Here is a 19897-nt window from a genome sequence, read left to right as displayed (position 1 = left end):
GACGAGTGTATTACTTGTTGTGAAAATGTCCACACCGCAGCAACCCTATTGAAAACCAGGACTTCCAATACAATTATATGAAACAAACATACATTTTCTAAAAATAGTAATGATTTATGTGACCGTTTAATGTTTATAACATCTGGTGCAACCATAGCCGCGAGAACGTATTCTCAGCAGGGGGTGCTGGAAAAAAAAAACTCAGCCTGCACTAGACTCGCAACTCGTTACATTGATAAAAAAGATAGCAGCGCAGCTCAATTACACCAGTGCGTGCGCGCACAGTTGAAAATCGATCGTTGTGTTCACTTCCTTCACACCATGGTTCACATCCAGCTGCTCACAGAACAAGTTTAGCGCACCACCGCTACCCTCACACTTTTTCATATAACCCTTTTTCAGCACTAGGTAATATGAGCATTAAATAAATGCTGCGTCTCAAAATGCCTTGGACAGCAGCGAGGATGACTCGCTTTGCCACGGGCCGAAACAGTTCGGAGCGACCACAGCCAGAGCGAACACAGCGGGGCAGAGGAGTGTCAGGAATAGTCTTTGGTGTACACATCAGTACGGCCTATTTTCACTACTGTTTAGTGGCAATGCAGTGTTTTATTCTATGCCTTTTTATTTTCGTATATTATTTCAATGAATACAATTTATTTATTCATAAAAACAAGATCTGGTCTTCAAATCTTTTTTCCAAACATAGGTCGTCTTACAATCGGGTTTGTGTTTATATTCGGACCAATACGGTACAGCGGGCGCTCACATGACGTTAAGCATTTCCTGGTGCATAATGTGACGCTTCAGAACCTAAAATCCCGTTTCTCCCCGTTGACACGACAACACATAACCGGCGTTTTCAGAAATCTCCACTTTGGCCGGAGTTTTTAGAAATGATCGTTTTCTGTGATAAGACAGGGCCTCGGACAGGGGGTGTTGCAGCACCCCCAGCACCCCTACTACCCGCGGTACTGGGTGCAATTTACAGCTGAATGTAGTGCCATGTTGTTAAACGAAAACCTACGCTAGCCTGGCTCGCTCTCGCGCATCTCTGTTCGCGCTCGTGCATGATTGCGCGTCCAGGTACTCGGAATGGGTGGAGTCAGAGTCAGCGTTGAAGGAGAGGGGGTAGGACCATTTGAGTTGTGTATTTTCAAAATCTGCTGGCGTTTCGCAAATCGCGTACCCAACCTTTAAAGAAAATCCAAGGCTAACCACAATTTGAAAATAGCAAGTTTATAACGGCCATCCAATCAGTGTGCGGCTGCAAATCGACGTCCAATGAGAATGTAGTATTTAGGTCGCCAATTGGTGGTTTACTCAAATACACTAGGCGCGGACGGTTAGGGGGGCCGATTTATGCTGAGTTACGTAAGCGTAGGCGCAAGCGCAAGAGGCCCTTGCGCACCCCTTGCGCGACTTCTCACGTCTTGCGTGCGTCGGGCGATTTTTCTAGACTTGCGTCATTTTTTACGTAAGCTTTTACGCGAGCCGCGCAGCCTGCAAGGCCATAGACGTGCAAGGCTGTGATTGGTCTGCTGGTCTGGTTACTACATCCTGTCTGGAGTATCACATTTCCTGTTTTCATACCGCCATTTTTAAAAGCCAGAAGGCAAGGACGACCCGGCAGGCTCATATACAAAAGCATTAACGTGAAGTGAAGTTGACTTTGCTGCCAACACATTATGTCGTTTTAAAATGTAGAGAGATATGCACATTTATACAACCCCAATGATCAACAACTTCATCACCCCTGTTCCTTTGTCTGTTGCCATCATTCACTGTGTATGGGGAGAACACGATCTGGCACATAAACAAACCAACGACTCCCACAGACAAAGACGTCATTCTCGAGGTCGTCTTCAACGAAAAACTTTACTCCACATATTACTCCACCTACTGTTCTGGCGGTAAATTGCTTGGCAACACGCAATGCATGCAGCCGCCTGCGCCGAAGCGTAGCAAGACGCGTCCTCCAAATTTTTGATACGCGACGCGCCGATCCATGCAATACCATGCGTTGTCGGTGGGGGCGATACTGCAAATATTGTACATTATCCCCACTATAGGTTATATTTACAGAAGAACATATGAGAGGATGCGGGAACGTGATAAGAATGACTTGACGTCACTTTTACTATTATCTGTGCCAATTTATGCGAACCCTAGGGGCAAAGTGCTATTTTGATGCGCAACATCAAACAGCTGATGCGGGATTGTGAGCCATTTTAATGATCTTCTTGTCACCCGATATTTGTTCTATTACTGGCCTTATTTGTTTTAGTGTTGCCTATTTGAATTAATTACGTAATGTTTTGTGTTCACGTTCTATGTGAAACATAAGTGTTCATGTTCTGTGTGAAACATAAGTTCAGTAGCCTCTTTGAGTGAATGAAATTTGAAAGCGTGAGTGTGTGGTGAATGAAAAATGTGTGCGTGTTTGGTGGGACTATTTTCTGTGTTTGATAAATAAACCCCTTTTCATTAATAATGTTTCCTACCATATCATTTCTGTGGACATTATGCGCTATAGCTTTGGCTATAGGCCTACACTTAAATAATTCATTTAGCCTATCTGTCAAGGCCGTAGCTCGTTGTATAAACATTTTATATGGATATGAATGAATGAGTTTGACGTAAACCAAATGAGTTAACTTGTGTAATGTGATAACTAATGAATCAAAAGTCAGGCTTCCAAGTGACCAATGTATATGCATTTATTGGCCAGTGCGCATACCCAATCGTAGCACATTGTACTGGTGGGGAAACACGCCAGCATCTGACAAAAAATAATCTGTCAGCTGCTCCCTGACAAGGGCCGGTTTTGGTGAGAGTCGGGAAGATATCGGATGACTCGCGTAAGGAGATCATTAAACTTTGGCGCCGACATCCGAAAATACTGGAAATGCCTCTCCTCGTCCAGGCTTCGCATTGGAAGCACCAGAGAAACAAATTCCCCATCCTGATCTCGTGTGGTATTTAAAGGGCGCGCCGCGCACATACGACCGCCTATCTCTGTGCTTCATCACTCTTCTTCCGTAGCCACTTTGATCGGAATGTCACCTGGAATGTCACCCGCGAAAAGACCGGTGACTCTGCTGCCACCCATGGCGTGAGTGGTGTATTGCATGTCATGCATTGCCCGCGACGTTCACGTATGCTTTGTAGACTAAGAAAGGAAGCGCGTCGCTCGAGTCAAGCCCCGTGCCCACTACCTCCGTCCGTTGCGTGATCCCCATTGACGCCCCGTGCCCACTACCTCCGTCCGTTGCGTGATCCCCATTGACTTTAATGGGGACGGACGCGCAATGCATTGTGGATCCGTCTAAGTTGAAAAATGTTCAACTTTTTCAGCAGCGACAGAACCGTCATCCAATCAGATCGCGTCTGCAAATTTAAGCATTGTGACGCGACTCGGGCTCTGACGATACTGGAAAGCGGGAAAGCGGGTCACCTTGCATCGCAACAAGCAGGAAGTAGCGGGAAGAACCCTGCGAAGCGATTTGATTGGCTGACGGACGCCTCTGCAAAGACTACTCCCCCATCAGTCAGCAACGCCTTCCCACCTCCGTTGACTGAAGGAGGTAGTGGGCACGGGGCGTGACGCCCCGTGCCCACTACATGCGTCCGTTGCGTGATCCCCATTGACTTTAATGGGGACGGACGCGCAATGCATTGTGGATCCGTCCGTTCCGTTGGAGCCTTCGGCTCCGTCAGAAAGTTGAAAAATGTTCAACTTTTTGGCAGAGACGGATCCGTCATCCAATCAGATCGCTGTACGGTTGCTGATTGACACCCCGCCCTCATGGGTAAAATCCTCAGTTTGTCGATGCTCATGCTAATGATCATGTGTTTTTCCCCGCGTGTGATTTGTTGACCATTATGTTAATTTTGATGTGCCTGTCCCCGGACGTGATTGGCTGCTGCATCGGAGGGCCGAGGATCCGGGAGGATAAAGCAGGGCGAGCTCAACATCCACGGCAGCTGGCCTTGGATATGAAGCTTGCCATATTGGGTCTTCGAATGGTTATTTGTTGGTTGATCGAGGTTCTTGTTAATTGCTACACGGGAACTTATCCCATGCTCTGGGCTAAATACACAAATAAACAACTTCCAGTTAACCAAAGACATCTGGTTTTATGTTGCCACCCCTTCCCCCAGCGGGGGACGTTACAATCGCGTATGCAAATTTAAGCACTGTGACGAGACTTGGCCTCTGACGATACTGCATGGAAAGCGGGTCATCTTGCATCGCAACAAGCAGGAAGTAGCGGGAAGAACCCGGCGAAGCGATTTGATTGGCTGACGGATGCATCTGCAAAGACTACTCCCCCATCAGTCAGCCACGCCTTCCCACATCAGTCTACGGACGCATGTAGTGGGCACGGGGCGTGACTTTAATGGGGACGGACGCGCAATGCATTGTGGATCCGTCCGTTCCGTTGGAGCCTTCGGCGCCGTCAGAAAGTTGAAATATGTTCAACTTTTTCAGCAGCGACGGATCCGTCATCGAATCAGATCGCGTATGCAAATTTAAGTGGGCACGAGGCGTAACGCCTCGTGCCCACTACCTCCTTCAGTCAACGGACGTGGGAAGGCGTGGCTGACTGATGGGGGAGTAGTCTTTGCAGAGGCATCCGTCAGCCAATCAAATCGCTTCGCCGGGTTCTTCCCGCTACTTCCTGCTTGTTTCGATGCAAGATGACCCGCTTTCCTGCTTTCCAGTATCGTCAGAGCCCGAGTCGCGTCACAGTGCTTAAATTTGCATACGCGATCTGATTGGATATCCGTCGCTGCTGAAAAAGTTGAACATATTTCAACTTTCTGACGGCGCCGAAGGCTCCAACGGAACGGACGGATCCACAATGCATTGCGCGTCCGTCCCTATTAAAGTCAATGGGGATCACGCAACGAACGGAGGTAGTGGGCACGGAGCGTTCTTAGGTGTTGTTGAATGTATGTTTGTATTAATATTTCAATTAAAGTTATGGTTTGTACAATTTAAGTGTATTTCGTCATGGAACAAAATAGCACCCATGGAGTGTACTAAAATGGTACCAGAAAGAAGTGCATGTGTAGTATAATAGTGATGTATTGTAAGTATATTTCTGTAGTATTTATAAAGTACTTAGCAGTATGACAGTATTGTACTTAAAATACCCTTAATATACGCTTCCACTTTACATTATAGTATAATAACTATACTTTAAGTACATGCCTTTGATGCTTAAATTGTGATACAAATGTACTATAAATCAATATTAAATACTTGTATTAACATAATGGCACACTTAAAAAGTACTAAATATAGTCAGAAAGTGTATTTGAATTTAATTTGAAATATGACAGAGGTATGATAATAGTGTGTTCAAAATAGACTTATATACTACTATCAATTTAACCATAATGCCTTTTTAAGTATATTTCAAACACTGGTAATATAATGCTATTGTACTGCAAGTGTGTTTCAAATGCTAGAAATCATACTTTTCACTAGTGTACTTCAGTACACTTAAAGGTTGTCAAAGGGGGTCAGATGATCCAAATTTGAATAAAAATGTTACGATGAAGAGAAACTGTTTGAAAATGTTGTTTAAGATGTTGTTAAAGATGTATTTAAATGTACTTTATTATGCACATTTTCCCTGTCATGCCGTGCATGTTAAAAATAAACTTTTTTTCTACCTCAAGTATGTTCTAAATATTTTTTATGTTTACTTAAAAGTAATTTGAAATTCAAATTAATTATAGAAAAAATATACTTTCTGTGTACTGTTGAAGTGTACTTTAAATGTGCCAACAATATACTTTAGTATACTAATGATATATCATGAGTGCTACTTTAGACATACTAAAGTACAACTTAGTGTACTTATCTGTACTATTTTGAGACAACATTAAGATGAACTATAGTATGCTTTAGTACAACTTTTTAATTTTTATTTGTTTTTTGTAAATATATTTATAATGCAATGGCAATACATTATGATTAAATTAGAAATATACTTCCAGTATATTCTAAATGTATTAATAGTAATCTTAAAAGTGGATTTAAGTATACTTTAAATCGAACTAAAGAACATCATAAATAAGTACAGTATTAGTAGAGAAAAGTGTACTTAAGTATATTTAAGTTAATCTTAATGGTGTCTCAAAATAGTACAGTCAAGTACACTAAGATGTATTTTAGTATATCTTAAGTAGCAATAATGATATATCATTAGTATACTAAGTACGTTTTTAGTACTCGAAAATAACACACTTTGAGCACAATAATTTTGTGCTTATGAAGTACACTAAGTGTGCTTAAATTTAGTATGTTAAAGTATACTTTTTTTTGCCTGTGCCCTACAAAGGCAAAGTGCAGTAACTACGTCAACATTGAAACTGAGAAAAATGCCTTCAAAGTTTTCATACTGGCCGGCCAAACCTGTTGCAGGTACAATAGTGGTGATACTTTCAATCAATACCTTTATAGGAAGGAAAATTGTATAGAAAAAGAAAAGACCAACGATATGACCTTTGACCTCAAAATTGTAGATACTGCACTCTGCCTTTGTATTACCTCGAACAACTAGAGTACTATTACAAAGGCAAAGTGCAGTATCTACAATTTAAATGTGTTCTGAAAGTAACTTTTTTGCATTACCTATGCCTTTTTATTTAATTTAATTGGCTTGTGCTTCGTTTATGAAGGTTTTTGAGAGTATTGAAATTGCTTGTAACCTTCAACAATCTATTTTGTCCTTATATCCGTGTCACATCGCAGCCCTAAAACAATTGAAGAGTTTGGTTCCAACACGCTATATCCACAATTTTAATGAATTTTCATGAATCATTTTTTTATATAAAAAGGTTTTAGGTTATATCAGTGAACCTGCAGTTGGGATAGTGTTCTGTGATGTATCTTAACTTTAACAAAACAACAAAAATACTATTTTGTTGATATCACTGGCGATGCACACTATAAATATAGATAGCGTTTTGAAATCAAACCCTTCAATTGCATTTTTTTGTCATCAACATTGCCATTATCTTCCCAAATATCCTTAACATTTTACACACAATCAATAGTATTTTGGTTTGTGGATTTTCATTTTAATTAGAAAATGAAGGGGGAGGGGGGGGGGGGGCTACTGCATGGTGGCAGCCAGTGGGAAGCTTAGATAAGTGATTCACTGGAACTCTTGGATGCATACATGTGTGTATTAAAGTAAGTATTATACAAGATTGGATATTACTGTTTTGGCAAGAAGTGGCAAAAGACTATCAACAATTCATAGAGGTCACTCAGTTACATTAGTTTGAAATATAATAACCATAAGAACTACAGATAAGGTATATATAATAAATAATTACTTGCCAATTATATCCCAAACTACATCTAACGTCAAAATGAGTGACTGCCATTTTATACAATAGAAGAAATGAACTGAAGACGTCAACTGATCTCGATGGTGGTTTTGCAACCTTTGGAGTTTCTGCTTGAACTTCATTGGCTATCCTTTAGACAATGCGATACTTTACCTAAACCATGTGATGTAGCGTGTGGAATGAGAAGTAAACAACCAATCTAAATGGACATTTCATTTTCATTCAATATCGTATTTGCGGCTGCAGGCGCTGCACGGCTCTCCTCAGGAGATCAGCTAACTCTAGAATGCTAAAGTAACAGTGACTTAAATGGAGTCGACTAACTAAATGAGTAGGCTGATTTTGTTAACTTCACATCAGTTGGATTAGCTGCCCCGAAACGAAAATAGTTTCAGAAATGAAGACAAGAAAAAAAAAAGCGACGTGATCGTAATTGGACTATGACAGCGGTTCCAGAGTGGAAAGATGCTACAGGCTTCAAGGGAGCAGGTTGGCTAAAATGGCTTAATAGATTTAGGTCAGTTGTTGATATTTTTCCATCGTCCTTACCATTGTCTGGATCCTTGCGTTTCAAAGCAAGTTCCACCATGAGTTTCTCAGTAGATTCGGATGGGGCTACTAAGGCAGACCGCAGTATCTACTGTGTCAAAGCCGGGTGAACAAAGGCAGAACGCAGTAACTTCACTTACTGCGTTTAGCCTTGGTATTAGGTTGGATTTTGTAGTTACTGCAAATTTGACTTAGGGATATCTCTGAAACGGGACACAGTTGGACCAAGATTTTTTGTCTCAAGACAAAGAAGGTGTTATAAAACCCATTTTCATTCTGAACTCAATTTTGACAAAATACGTAGTTACTGCACTTTGCCTTTGTAGGGCAACTGTCCCCATTTGTTATTTAGCCTTTCCTTTACAATGCCCCCAAATGTTGCAGTTCTCTCATGAGCTAACACACTTATATCTATCTCTGGCACTGGTAGAATCCATGGTGGTATAGTTGGCCAGTGCACTACAGGGGCCACCCCCTCCTCCCCTAACTCCATCCTTCCCATTTCCTCATTGACTTTAATTTACAGATATACTGCATTGCCAGCTTAGACCTTCTGATTCCCAATGGGGTCTCCCCCATTTCCACAAGTAAGGCTGCAATTGGGGTGGAATGGAAGGCCCCACAGACGACTCTCAGTGCCTTTGCCTGCACTACATCTAATCTCTTGAGAATTGTTTTTGCTGCCGTCCCGTAACACAAATACCCATAATCTATCCTCGATCTGACCATTGCCCTGTAAATCATCATCTGTGTATCCTGGCCAGCACCCCACAAACTTCCTGATAGGGACCGCATGACATTTATAACTTTTCCACACTTGCTCACAATACTGTCTACCTGCTTTTTATAAGTCAGTCTTTCATCACACACTACTCCTAATGATTTAAACTATGTTACCCACTCTACTGCTTGCCCATACATTTGCAAACCTTGACACTCAGTTTTCCTATGGCCAAATACAACATATTTAGTTTTTTCTGTTGAAATTTTAAATCCCCACATGCTTCCCCATTCCATTATTTTATTTAATGCCTCCTGGATTTTCTCTGTTATGTGTGTGATGTTCCTGCCTCTTTTCCACACTGTTCCGTCGTCGGTCAACAATGAGAGGCCCACTATGCAACTTCGGGCATGTCTTCGCTGTTTTCTTGGTTTTGGCACGCACATTTCTCTACACAGCGCACCTTACAGCTTCGTAGTAGATATTTTACAACACTGTCGTAACAACTCGTTGACGACCCTTCCCCATGCATTCTACGCGAGCCATGTCACGTGCATTTGTTTTCAAAGAAGCCGGCGAATGCGTGGAGCCATGTCCGAAGTAGATGTTCAAAAAGTGTAGGCAAGGTTATACATTTTTAAAATTGTGTATTTGTATTGCAATAAACATAAATCCATAATTTTTTATAGTTGACGGGGAGAATTTATATCCTAGATTATAATTGTTTCTTCTTAGGTATCTTAGGTTGAACAGGGCCCCGTTTCCCGATATCGATGGATCTTCGCTCGTAAGATGGTTCGAAAGATGGATCTTTCGAACCATCGATAATTTCTTTGGAGCGTTTCCCGAAACTCCTCTTAACGTGAACGCGCATTCGCTGCAATTACGACGATAGTAGGATTGTACCTGTCCACTGACATGGTGCTGAAACGGGCTATGACGCAGGGGGAGACGCAGGAATGTCGGAGGAAAATGGGGTTAAAAAGGGTTAAAATATCTCCCCATCAAGGCCAACCGCAGAGTAGCCTACGAAAATAATAGATTGCAATAATATGAATGCTAAAGATATTAAAACACAATTGATTAAGCCTAGGCCGACATTTATATCAGTCCTAATCCTGAGCGCACGATCGGGAGGTGGAAGTTGCGCTTTAGATGCCTTCACAAGTCCAGCGGAGGGCTCCAGTTTTCGCCGGCCAAGTCATGCGCTGTGATATGTGTGACAGCTATGTTGCACAAAATTGCAGCTAAGGCTGGGGTAGATTTGGTTGAACCGGAGGACATTGAGGACGATGACGACGAGGAAGATCGGTGTGAGGACGGCCTCCCTCATAACTACGCGGCTGGTTTTCATGCACGTCGAAGAGTGATTGAGACTTTTCTTTAACCCCCTCCACCCTCGCACATGTCACTAAACATTCCCGTCAACGTGACCAATCCCCACCATATCCCAGCCTTTTGCCTGCTCCTTTGCATTTTTTTTAATATTATTATAATTAATATTTTTATTTTTATAATTGTTTTATTTTTTATTTGTTTTACATTATTTTATGCTACGTTTTATGAGTAGCCTGTGTCAGTCTGCACAAATCCCCCCCACTTTCTCTCACACATTTTAAGTGCCCTGCCTGCTCAAACATTTCCTGGACTGTCTCTCTTAAACTAAGAACATAATGGCCCACATTAGGCTCAGACGCACGTGATACACCATTACCAATGTGTTATAATAAAACGCATCCAATACTAGGAATGTCCGCTGGTTACGCCACTGAGGCTATGGTAGGCTAACGAGGCTCTTAGCGTCCTACGAGTACCCTGGAGCACTCGTTAGCTACTCGTGACTCGTGAGCGTTTTCAAGACGTTCGTTACCAAAGATGCTTTCGGGAAACGGTGCGAAAACTGTACGTATGCTCGTACGACCCACTCTGTGCTCCACTTAGGCTAAAGATGCTTTCGGGAAACGGGGCCCAGAACAATCAGTGTAAGAGTGTTGGCCAACATAATAATCTAAATAAACAAGAACCTGGATTCGGGGATTCAGTCTGTATCTGGGGGACGAGACAGACGAACAGCAAAACACCCATGGAAACAAAGGTGTTTATATGGTTGCAACTGTTGCATATTCTCGAAGAAAGTTGTCCAATCCCGGGTTGCTTTAACTCACTTCATTTATTATAAAGTCGTCGGCATGTTTCGGTATGGTAACTGAAGCTATACGGAGGGAATTGTTTCTAACGCGAGTGAGAGGAAAATACCGTGATCTACTTCAAGCCCCCCGGGCTAAGGCCCGGGTGGCTTGCTGCGCCGTCTACCTATTGAACTCTGGGCTGTTCACTCGACGTCCTCCGTACAGGACGTCAAGTGGGTGTGGCCTATGAAGTGGGCGTTGCCTAGTGGGCGTGGCCGGGGTGACGTTATGGCTTCGGCTTCTTCACTTAATTAAAGGTGAAGAGGGAGCAGCCTTCAATAACATCATGCTCCCCTTGTGGCTATGTGAGAGTAACGCAGCTTATATGTTTGGTCCTGCATCATTGGGTCTATGTGTGGGTGGCTTAGATTCTTAAAATACGTAACAGTCCCTCCTTGGTCATCTTAGATGACCATACAATAATATTTTAAATCATAAACACCATTTACCACACCGAAAACATAGTCAAAGTAGGATCAATCATCAACACCATCAACCGTCGCGGAAAGACCTCTTGAAGAGAGGGGAAAAACCACTACGCGTCCCCATAATACTGAGACGGCATTCACGTTGTGGGTCTTATTGGAAATACAGGTCATTATTTAACAATACAACAATGAACACAAATCTTCTTAACATACAATCACATGGCCAAACAGCACACAAACAAAACTATCCATAGAAATCCTGAGCTAATACTTTTTGGTCATGTGCTACAAGGTCATACAATTTTCATCATGTACAAAAGTAAAGTAAAAATTGGTAGTCATAATACAATTTTAAAAAATTCAAGATTATTGATAGCCTAGCATGGATTCGGGTGGTTCAGGTGATCTTCGTGCATTGGTTCGCTGTTACATGTGGGTGGTTTGGGCATGGATTCTGTCGCCGTCGGGCCTGTAGTTCATGAACCCAAGACTCGTCCCTCCTTGTCAAGGGCTCAACTCAGAGAGGTTACTCCTACATCATGGGAGCCTCCAAACAGGTTCTCCGTCGTCGTCGTGTCAGCAACAGGTGGCCTGTAAACAACCGTCTCAAAGATCAACAGTACCATTATCAATGCAGCGATTCAGAAATAACGGGTTGCACTCGCAACCAAGCAATACTACCAAATAATAAACATAGTCTGGTATGGTTGTTTTAAAATGTGTTATTCAAGTAAATCCGGGATATTGATTATCTTAAATACAGTCGATTCTACTAGAATAGTATAGGTGTTGACTATTCTACATATTGCAGCTGGATAGGGTCGGGCCCCTCAGGTAATGTAAGCCTGAATGGCACTTGGCACTTCTGTAGCGCCCACTGCTGTGGTGATCAGCAGATGCAGTAGCCCTCGTGCGCAGGGAATACAACGGCAGCCGGTGACAATTAACACGGTCTCTGCATTTATTCCCGCGACGGGCACTTACTGGATTCTGCCTTTCCACCTCCCAGACATATTCTCCATCCATCCTGTGAAAGGGTCATTAATGCCGGAGTTCTCTGCCAATTCTAACCTGAGGGATTGTAATCATACCAGTGCCCTGGCCACCAACCCATCCGGTGCGATTCAAATCCTGCTGTTATTTGATCTCCTCATGTGACTGTTAGTCCTTGCTCGGCGGTGGTAGTTTGTAGGCTCCGGGTGTGTCTGCATCTGGTTCTGGAACTTTTTGCTTCTATTGCAGAAATACAAACTCATGTACAGCAGTTAGTTGTTCAAAAACATATTTCCATGAATTCTAATTTTAATTGTTTTACAGTATCTACTTTGGTTTAATTTCACACTACATCCCTCCTTGCGCATTGCTTCAGCCATGTGCATTGAATGACAACCAAAGATAACAACACCGTAGTTCAACCAAGTTGCTATAACCAAAAAGATGTAAAAGGGAATTAACAATGTTAAAATTTGCATGTTCAATATCACTTCTGTGTTAACCGTATTTCATAATAACAGTTACCTTCATCATACTACCCGATTGTCCTACACTAACTATGCATATTGGATGACCTAATCTTCATTTATTCTACCTATTGCTCGCATTTGATGTTGTCCACACTTTGATTCACTCCTATGTACATCGCATACCACATCAAACGTGAATACGCCTTATTCTCTGCACAATATCCTATTGCGCCACTTTCTGCATACCACATCAAACGTGAATATGTCTTAGTAAAGTGAAGTAAAGTAAAACTCAGTTTTATCTTTACTTATTTTATAGCTACACATGTCCCGGACACGTTCATTACTATTTCCAAAACAGTTTTTTTAGCTACGCAGGTCCCAGACCTAACTATACCATTACATGAACAGTATTTATTATTATAATTATCTAGTTTTTTGTTGGTCAACATCAAATCGATACATTAATTCAACCTTCTGACTTACTGACCCACCCGATTTCTCCCCGTGTGAGCCCGCGAATGACAACTCTCCCGGGGCCTCCCCATGAGCCCCACCGCCACCACTCCCCGTGTGAGCCCGCGATTGTACTCTCCCGGAGCCTCCCATTGAGCTCCACCGTTACCACCTCAGAACTCTGCAGGAACGATTAGTCGATTAACGCGTGGCTCGGAGGCTCGGAGTGCAACAATCCTACGTCTTGACACCTGGTGCAGTCGACGTGTGGCTCGGGGGCTCCCAGGAAGTGTCACAATCCTACGTCTGACACCTGGTGAATCTTGAGCTAGGTCAATCAAAACCGTCTAAACTAGGTAGAATAAAGAGTCATCCAAACTTACAACAATTATGCACATCTTGGTATTAAATATATGGTGATATTCTATAAACAAAACAAAAACTGAACCTAAAAGAAAAATTCAGAAGTTATCGGTTGAAACAAATGTTATTGTAATTGAACTACAGCAGTTGAGCTAACTCCCGCCTTGTGCACCGGTTAAAACAATGTGCATCATTTATTAATTAAACATATTATTTTAGCAGTTGAACCCTGTGTCTATTTGAACCATCCTGGTTCTCTAATATCATTGTGCATGACAAAATCCGTGTCTATTGCACTCCTGTTTTGATACACAAAACGCATGAAAACAGACAGAAGGGCCCAGCAACCTTGAAAAACATAATGTCTGAGTGTTAGGCATTCGTTACTGCATATACTGCTATTTCCTGAAGAGAGAGAGAGAGAATATTAAGATCAATGCACACAAACACAGGTTGCAAAGGCTAAATTTACATCCTGGTTCCAACACATGGCTAGGTGTGAGGGTGGGAGGCCTCTCTATTGTTAGTTAAATCGAAGCCCCCGTCCCACCGTTCCCGATCTTCTTTAAGCCATATGAATAAGGAAGGGTAGGGGAAGAGAATGTTTGCAGGGACAAAGGGTGGGGAGGGGGGGATCCGACGACTGGACCTGTGGACAGGGGGATGGGGGGTCTGACTACTGGACCTGTGAAGACTGGGACAAAGGGAGTGGGGGGGTTTCACGATAGGATCTTCTAGAGGGAAGGGGGGGGGGGGGGGGGGGGTGGAGGGGAGAGAGGGGGGGGGGGGGGGAGAAGAGAGAGAGAGGGGGGAAGGAGAGAGGGAGAGGGTGGGGGGGGAAGAGGAGGGAGAGAGAGGGGGGGGGGGGGGCTCCCCGCTGCTCTTGGTCTCTGCAAGACCCAAGATGGCGGACGTCTGGACAAAGGAAACCCACGTCACGAAGACGCGCTGTCTCTTTAACACCCCGTGGTTACACTCTACGGCTGCGTTGTATACTAATCAAAATTGCACATTAGATTTGAAATGAACCGGGAGGAATCAATCCAATTTGAACTCCTTGGCCAAGCCTCCGTTTTAATATGCAACTAAGCTAGATTAACGTTAAAAACCTGACCTTTCCTCACCCCACCGTAAAGAGTTTGGAAGTTTGTGGCCGGTAATAAATAAACCTTATAGTGGCCCGGCTTAACTTCGGCGCTTTCACTATTTACCTTAGATGGTCTCGGCCTAACTTCGAGACATTCATCAATTACCTTATGATTACCTTATCTCGGCTTAACTTCGAGACATTCATCATATAAATCAAAAAAACACAGGTACTACGTCTCCCACGTGGTACAGACAGACACAGAGACAGAGACAGACAGACATAACACACCGGGGGTCCCTTTGTGCAGGCTACCATTGCCTTATCAAACAGCCAGGAGCGCCCAGGTAAACAAAGGGATGGGGGGATGGGGGGGGGGGGTCTTCACAGTTCCTTGCAACCGTTGATCTACACGTGTTGTTATGCTAGGCCTCTGCAGCAGCACAATCGGACGGTGGCTAAAACAAGCTTACACCTGAGTGTTCTTATAACCAATCCTATTTCAGATTTAATCTTTAAAACAATGATTTATACTTACCTCAGACGTGTGTGGCCTGTTGAAGTTGTTTTAGCGTCGCGCCCCCCGGGATTTTCGGGACTTTCTTCCAAACGTCAGGGTCACCAAATTGTTGCATATTCTCGAAGAAAGTTGTCCAATCCCGGGTTGCTTTAACTCACTTCATTTATTATAAAGTCGTCGGCATGTTTCGGTATGGTAACTGAAGCTATACGGAGGGAATTGTTTCTAACGCGAGTGAGAGGAAAATACCGTGATCTACTTCAAGCCCCCCGGGCTAAGGCCCGGGTGGCTTGCTGCGCCGTCTACCTATTGAACTCTGGGCTGTTCACTCGACGTCCTCCGTACAGGACGTCAAGTGGGTGTGGCCTATGAAGTGGGCGTTGCCTAGTGGGCGTGGCCGGGGTGACGTTATGGCTTCGGCTTCTTCACTTAATTAAAGGTGAAGAGGGAGCAGCCTTCAATAACATCATGCTCCCCTTGTGGCTATGTGAGAGTAACGCAGCTTATATGTTTGGTCCTGCATCATTGGGTCTATGTGTGGGTGGCTTAGATTCTTAAAATACGTAACACAACCAAGCAAGCTAGAAACATACAGGGCACACAACAAAACGGTCGAGAAAACACATTTGTACAGAGACTATCAACATCAAGAATACCACGAAGACAAAGTTCACCCAAGGGTACTTTCAATTATAAAAGCAACACGGCCAAGTCGGCGTCTGATTTGCAGTCTTCTTTTTCTTTCAATTCACGCTATTCCTGAAAAGCTTGCCCAACGTTTACTCGTGTCTGGGCCCCGTTTCCCGATATCGATGGATCTTCGCTCGTAAGATGGTTCGAACGATGGATTTTTCGAACCATCGATAATTTCTTTTGAGCGTTTCCCGAAACTCCTCTTAACGTGAACGCGCATTCGCTGCACTTACGACGATAGTAGGATTGTACCTGTCCACTGACATGGTGCTGAAACGGGCTATGACGCAGGGGGAGACGCAGGAATGTCGGAGGAAAATGGGGTTAAAAAGGGTTAAAATATCTCCCCATCAAGGCCAACCGCAGAGTAGCCTACGAAAAGAATAGATTGCAATAATATGAATGCTAAAGATATTAAAACACAATTGATTAAGCCTAGGCCGACATATATATCAGTCCTAATCCTGAGCGCACGATCGGGAGGTGGAAGTTGCGCTTTAGATGCCTTCACAAGTCCAGCGGAGGGTTCCAGTTTTCGCCGGCCAAGTCATGCGCTGTGATATGTGTGACAGCTATGTTGCACACAATTGCAGCTAAGGCTGGGGTAGCTTTGGATGAACCGGAGGACATTGAGGACGATGACGACGAGGAAGATCGGTGTGAGGACGGCCTCCCTCATAACTACGCGGCTGGTTTTCATGCGGGATTGGGGGGTGACCAAGGGCTGGTGGTCAGTCTCAATCACATCCGGCTTGCCGTAGATGTGGTCATAGAACTTGTAGCAGGCGAAGACCACTGCCAGAAGTTATTTTTCGATTGGCGCATCTCGTCTCCGTCTGGGTCAGTGTGCGAGACGCGTATGCCACGGGATTCTCCTCTTGGAGTCAAACGGTCCCTAAACCATATTGTAATGCATCGCAGGTGAGTGTCACCGGTTGCCTCACATCATAGTAATGGAGTACAGGCAGGGCCGTGTCTAACGAATGGGCTGACCGGGCTGTAGCCCCAGGCCTCGCCGCTAGGGGGGCCTCCGGTCGCTGAAGGTCAAATGACAAAAATCCTTTAAAAAAAAAAAAAAAAAACGAGCGAAAATGCCGGGCCAAAGGAAACACGAGAGCGGAGCAAAAAAACGAAAATTAGATGAAATAAAAAAGGAAAGAGCGAAAGAATTATTACAGAAAACACCCAAATTAACCAACATGTGGAGGAGTAATCAGACCGCTGTAGCAGCTACCACCAACAAAGATACAACTGTCAGTGACGGAGAGCAGCCAACCACCGCTAGCCAACTAACCAGCCCAACTAGCCAGTCTGCTAGCAATAGTGCTACAATCTCTGAGGAAACAAGTGATGGAGAAGAAGCAGTGGGTAATGTAGCAGATGAGCCTGTTGATTCTGAGGCTGGGGCGAAAACAGATATATCAACAGACATTGCCTGCTGGGGAGAAGTTAATGAGGAGACGCGAAGCTATTGGGTCGGAAAGGGAATTGAAGCACCCACACAATGTCAACATAAAGATGTCGATTTTTCGGCTTCTGAAAGGAGCTATAAAAATCAGAAGCGATGTCTGAGCAAAACATTGTTCTTTCGCTCGCTCAGAAATGGAGAGAAGGTGGCAAGAGAAGGGTTGTCTTACTCCCCATCTACTGGAAATTTGTTTTGTTTTTTTTGCAAACTATTCAGTAACGATTCGTCCGCTTTCACGCACGGATTCTCTGATTGGAAACACTCAGTTGACCGAGTCGAGATGCACGAAGCGGGTCAGCCCCACAGAAAGGCTGTGCTTACTTGGCTTGCGCGCACCCAGGTGCGTGGGATCGACGCGGGCCTGCAGGATCAACTGAAAGATGAGGCGAATTACTGGAAGGAGGTATTGAGGAGAGTTGTGGCCGTGATAAAATTTCTGTCAGAGCGTGGGCTCGCTTTCAGGGGAGAAAATGAAACACTGGGCTCAGTGCACAACGGCAATTATTTGGGCATCTTAGAGTTGCTGGCCAAGTTTGACCCTTTTTTGGATGAACACTTAAAACGTTTTGGAAACAAGGGGCGGGGGACACCCTCATATTTGTCATCGACTGTATGCACTGAGTTTATTGCACTCATGGGCCAGCGAGTACAATCAGAGATAATAATGCAGCTTCAAAACGCAAAGTATTTTTCACTTATTGTGGATTCTACACCGGATTTGAGTCACACTGACCAACTAAGATTTGTGGAGCGTTATGTGTCTCAGGAGGGCAAGATCTTTGAGAGATTTTTGAAATTTCTGCCCATTTTTAGCAATACAGGCGAGTCCCTTTTTGACTCAGTCACAGGTGTGCTGCAGGACATGCACATAGACATTAAAAATTGCAGGGGACAGTGCTATGACAACGCGTCTAACATGGCAGGTGCATACAAGGGATTGCGTGCCCGAATTCAGGAAATAAACCCACTTGCTGATTGGATTCCATGCGCGGCCAACTCCCTGAACCTTGTTGGGGTCTGTAGTGTGGATTGTTGCCGTGACGCCAGCTCTTTTTTTAGGCTAGTTCAATCCATCTTCACTTTTTTCTCAGCTTCGCCTAGCCGCTGGAAAATATTAATAGATGGACTGGAGTCTAACGAGAACAAGCGCATGGAGATGGTCAAGGGACTTTCATTGACGCGATGGGCAGCACACGCCCAGGCTACAAAAGCTCTCCGTTTAAATTTCAAAAATATCCACGACACTTTAAACGAGATAGCAGAAGACGACCATCAGAAATCAGCCGCACGAGATGAGGCGAAGTCTCGAGCAAAAAAATTGAATAGATTCGAGACAGCGTTCCTCGCCATCATATGGGATACCGTGCTGCAAAGATTTGACACCACAAGCAGGGCCCTGCAGACGGTGGAGTTGAACCTAGTTACTGCTGTGGAATTGCTCCAGTCACTCATAGACTTTGTGTCCAATTTACGCTCCCAGTACAAACACTTGGAATCCAAGGCCAAATCGCTATCACTGTCACAGCAGTACACTGTGACTCGACAGGTGAAGCGCACCACCCCGGCCGATGACACAGACGAACCAACCCTTGTGTCCAATGCGGGAGAAAATCGCTTTCGGGAGACATTCTTTGTCATCATAGACAAACTGATCAGTGCATTACAACAGAGACACGCAGTGTACAAAGAAACATCCACCTACTTCGGATTTCTAACGCAACTGAACACATTTCGCAAAAGTCTCCACTGTAAACAGGCAGCCGATGAACCTACTGTCATTCATTCGAGAAAGGAATCTACAACAAGTTTTTCCAAATGTCGACATAGCACTGCGGATCTACCTTACATTGCCTGTCAGCAATGCCAGCGGGGAGAGGTCATTTTCCAAACTTGGAATTATCAAGAACAGGCTGAGAACGACAATGTTGGAGGAGAAACTTAACAATCTGACTTTAATGTCAATTGAGCACGACATGCTGGCCCAAATGGACTTTGAGGAGCTCATTAATGATTTCGCACGAAAGAAGAGCAGAAGACGGGCCTTCTGAAGTCCCTTGGTGAGTCATGTTTGCCGCGGCGGCCTCCTCTATATGACCCAGCCCCATTAATGTGTAAAATAGTTTTAGCTTGTTTGTGTGCACATTTCAAACAGTTCACCCCAAATATGTTGCATCGTACATTCCTGCCTGTCTTCTTGCTTGGGGTTTGTTGTGCGTAACCGGACATGTACCAGGGCGTTACTCCCGGAGTAAATTAACCATTCAATGCCCAAACCGTTTGAGCCATAGCCGGGGCCTTCATTGACCTTTGTTTAATAGCCTACAATAGGCCCTACATTGTTTTATAGTTTTTGATGAGTTTACAAAAACAGGATGCATTTCTATAAATTAAGTAACTTTCAAAAAACAGTTCATTTATTTTGTCTGGGCCTAACTTGCTGTACTTGATAGCAAATGCATTGTAGGGCCTATTATTTTTTCTGTAATGATTTGCCAAAGTCACCAAATCACCAATTTCATACTTTCTTTTTTCCTACATTTTCAAGTAGGCCAATTCAGATGCATTTTGTTTCCCCATCCTCAT

The sequence above is a fragment of the Gadus morhua genome, chromosome 21, assembly GCF_902167405.1.
Source record: "Gadus morhua chromosome 21, gadMor3.0, whole genome shotgun sequence".
Taxonomy (NCBI): Eukaryota; Metazoa; Chordata; class Actinopteri; order Gadiformes; family Gadidae; genus Gadus; species Gadus morhua.
The sequence above is the reverse complement of the archived record's forward strand: the minus strand, read 5'-3'. Positions refer to the sequence as shown.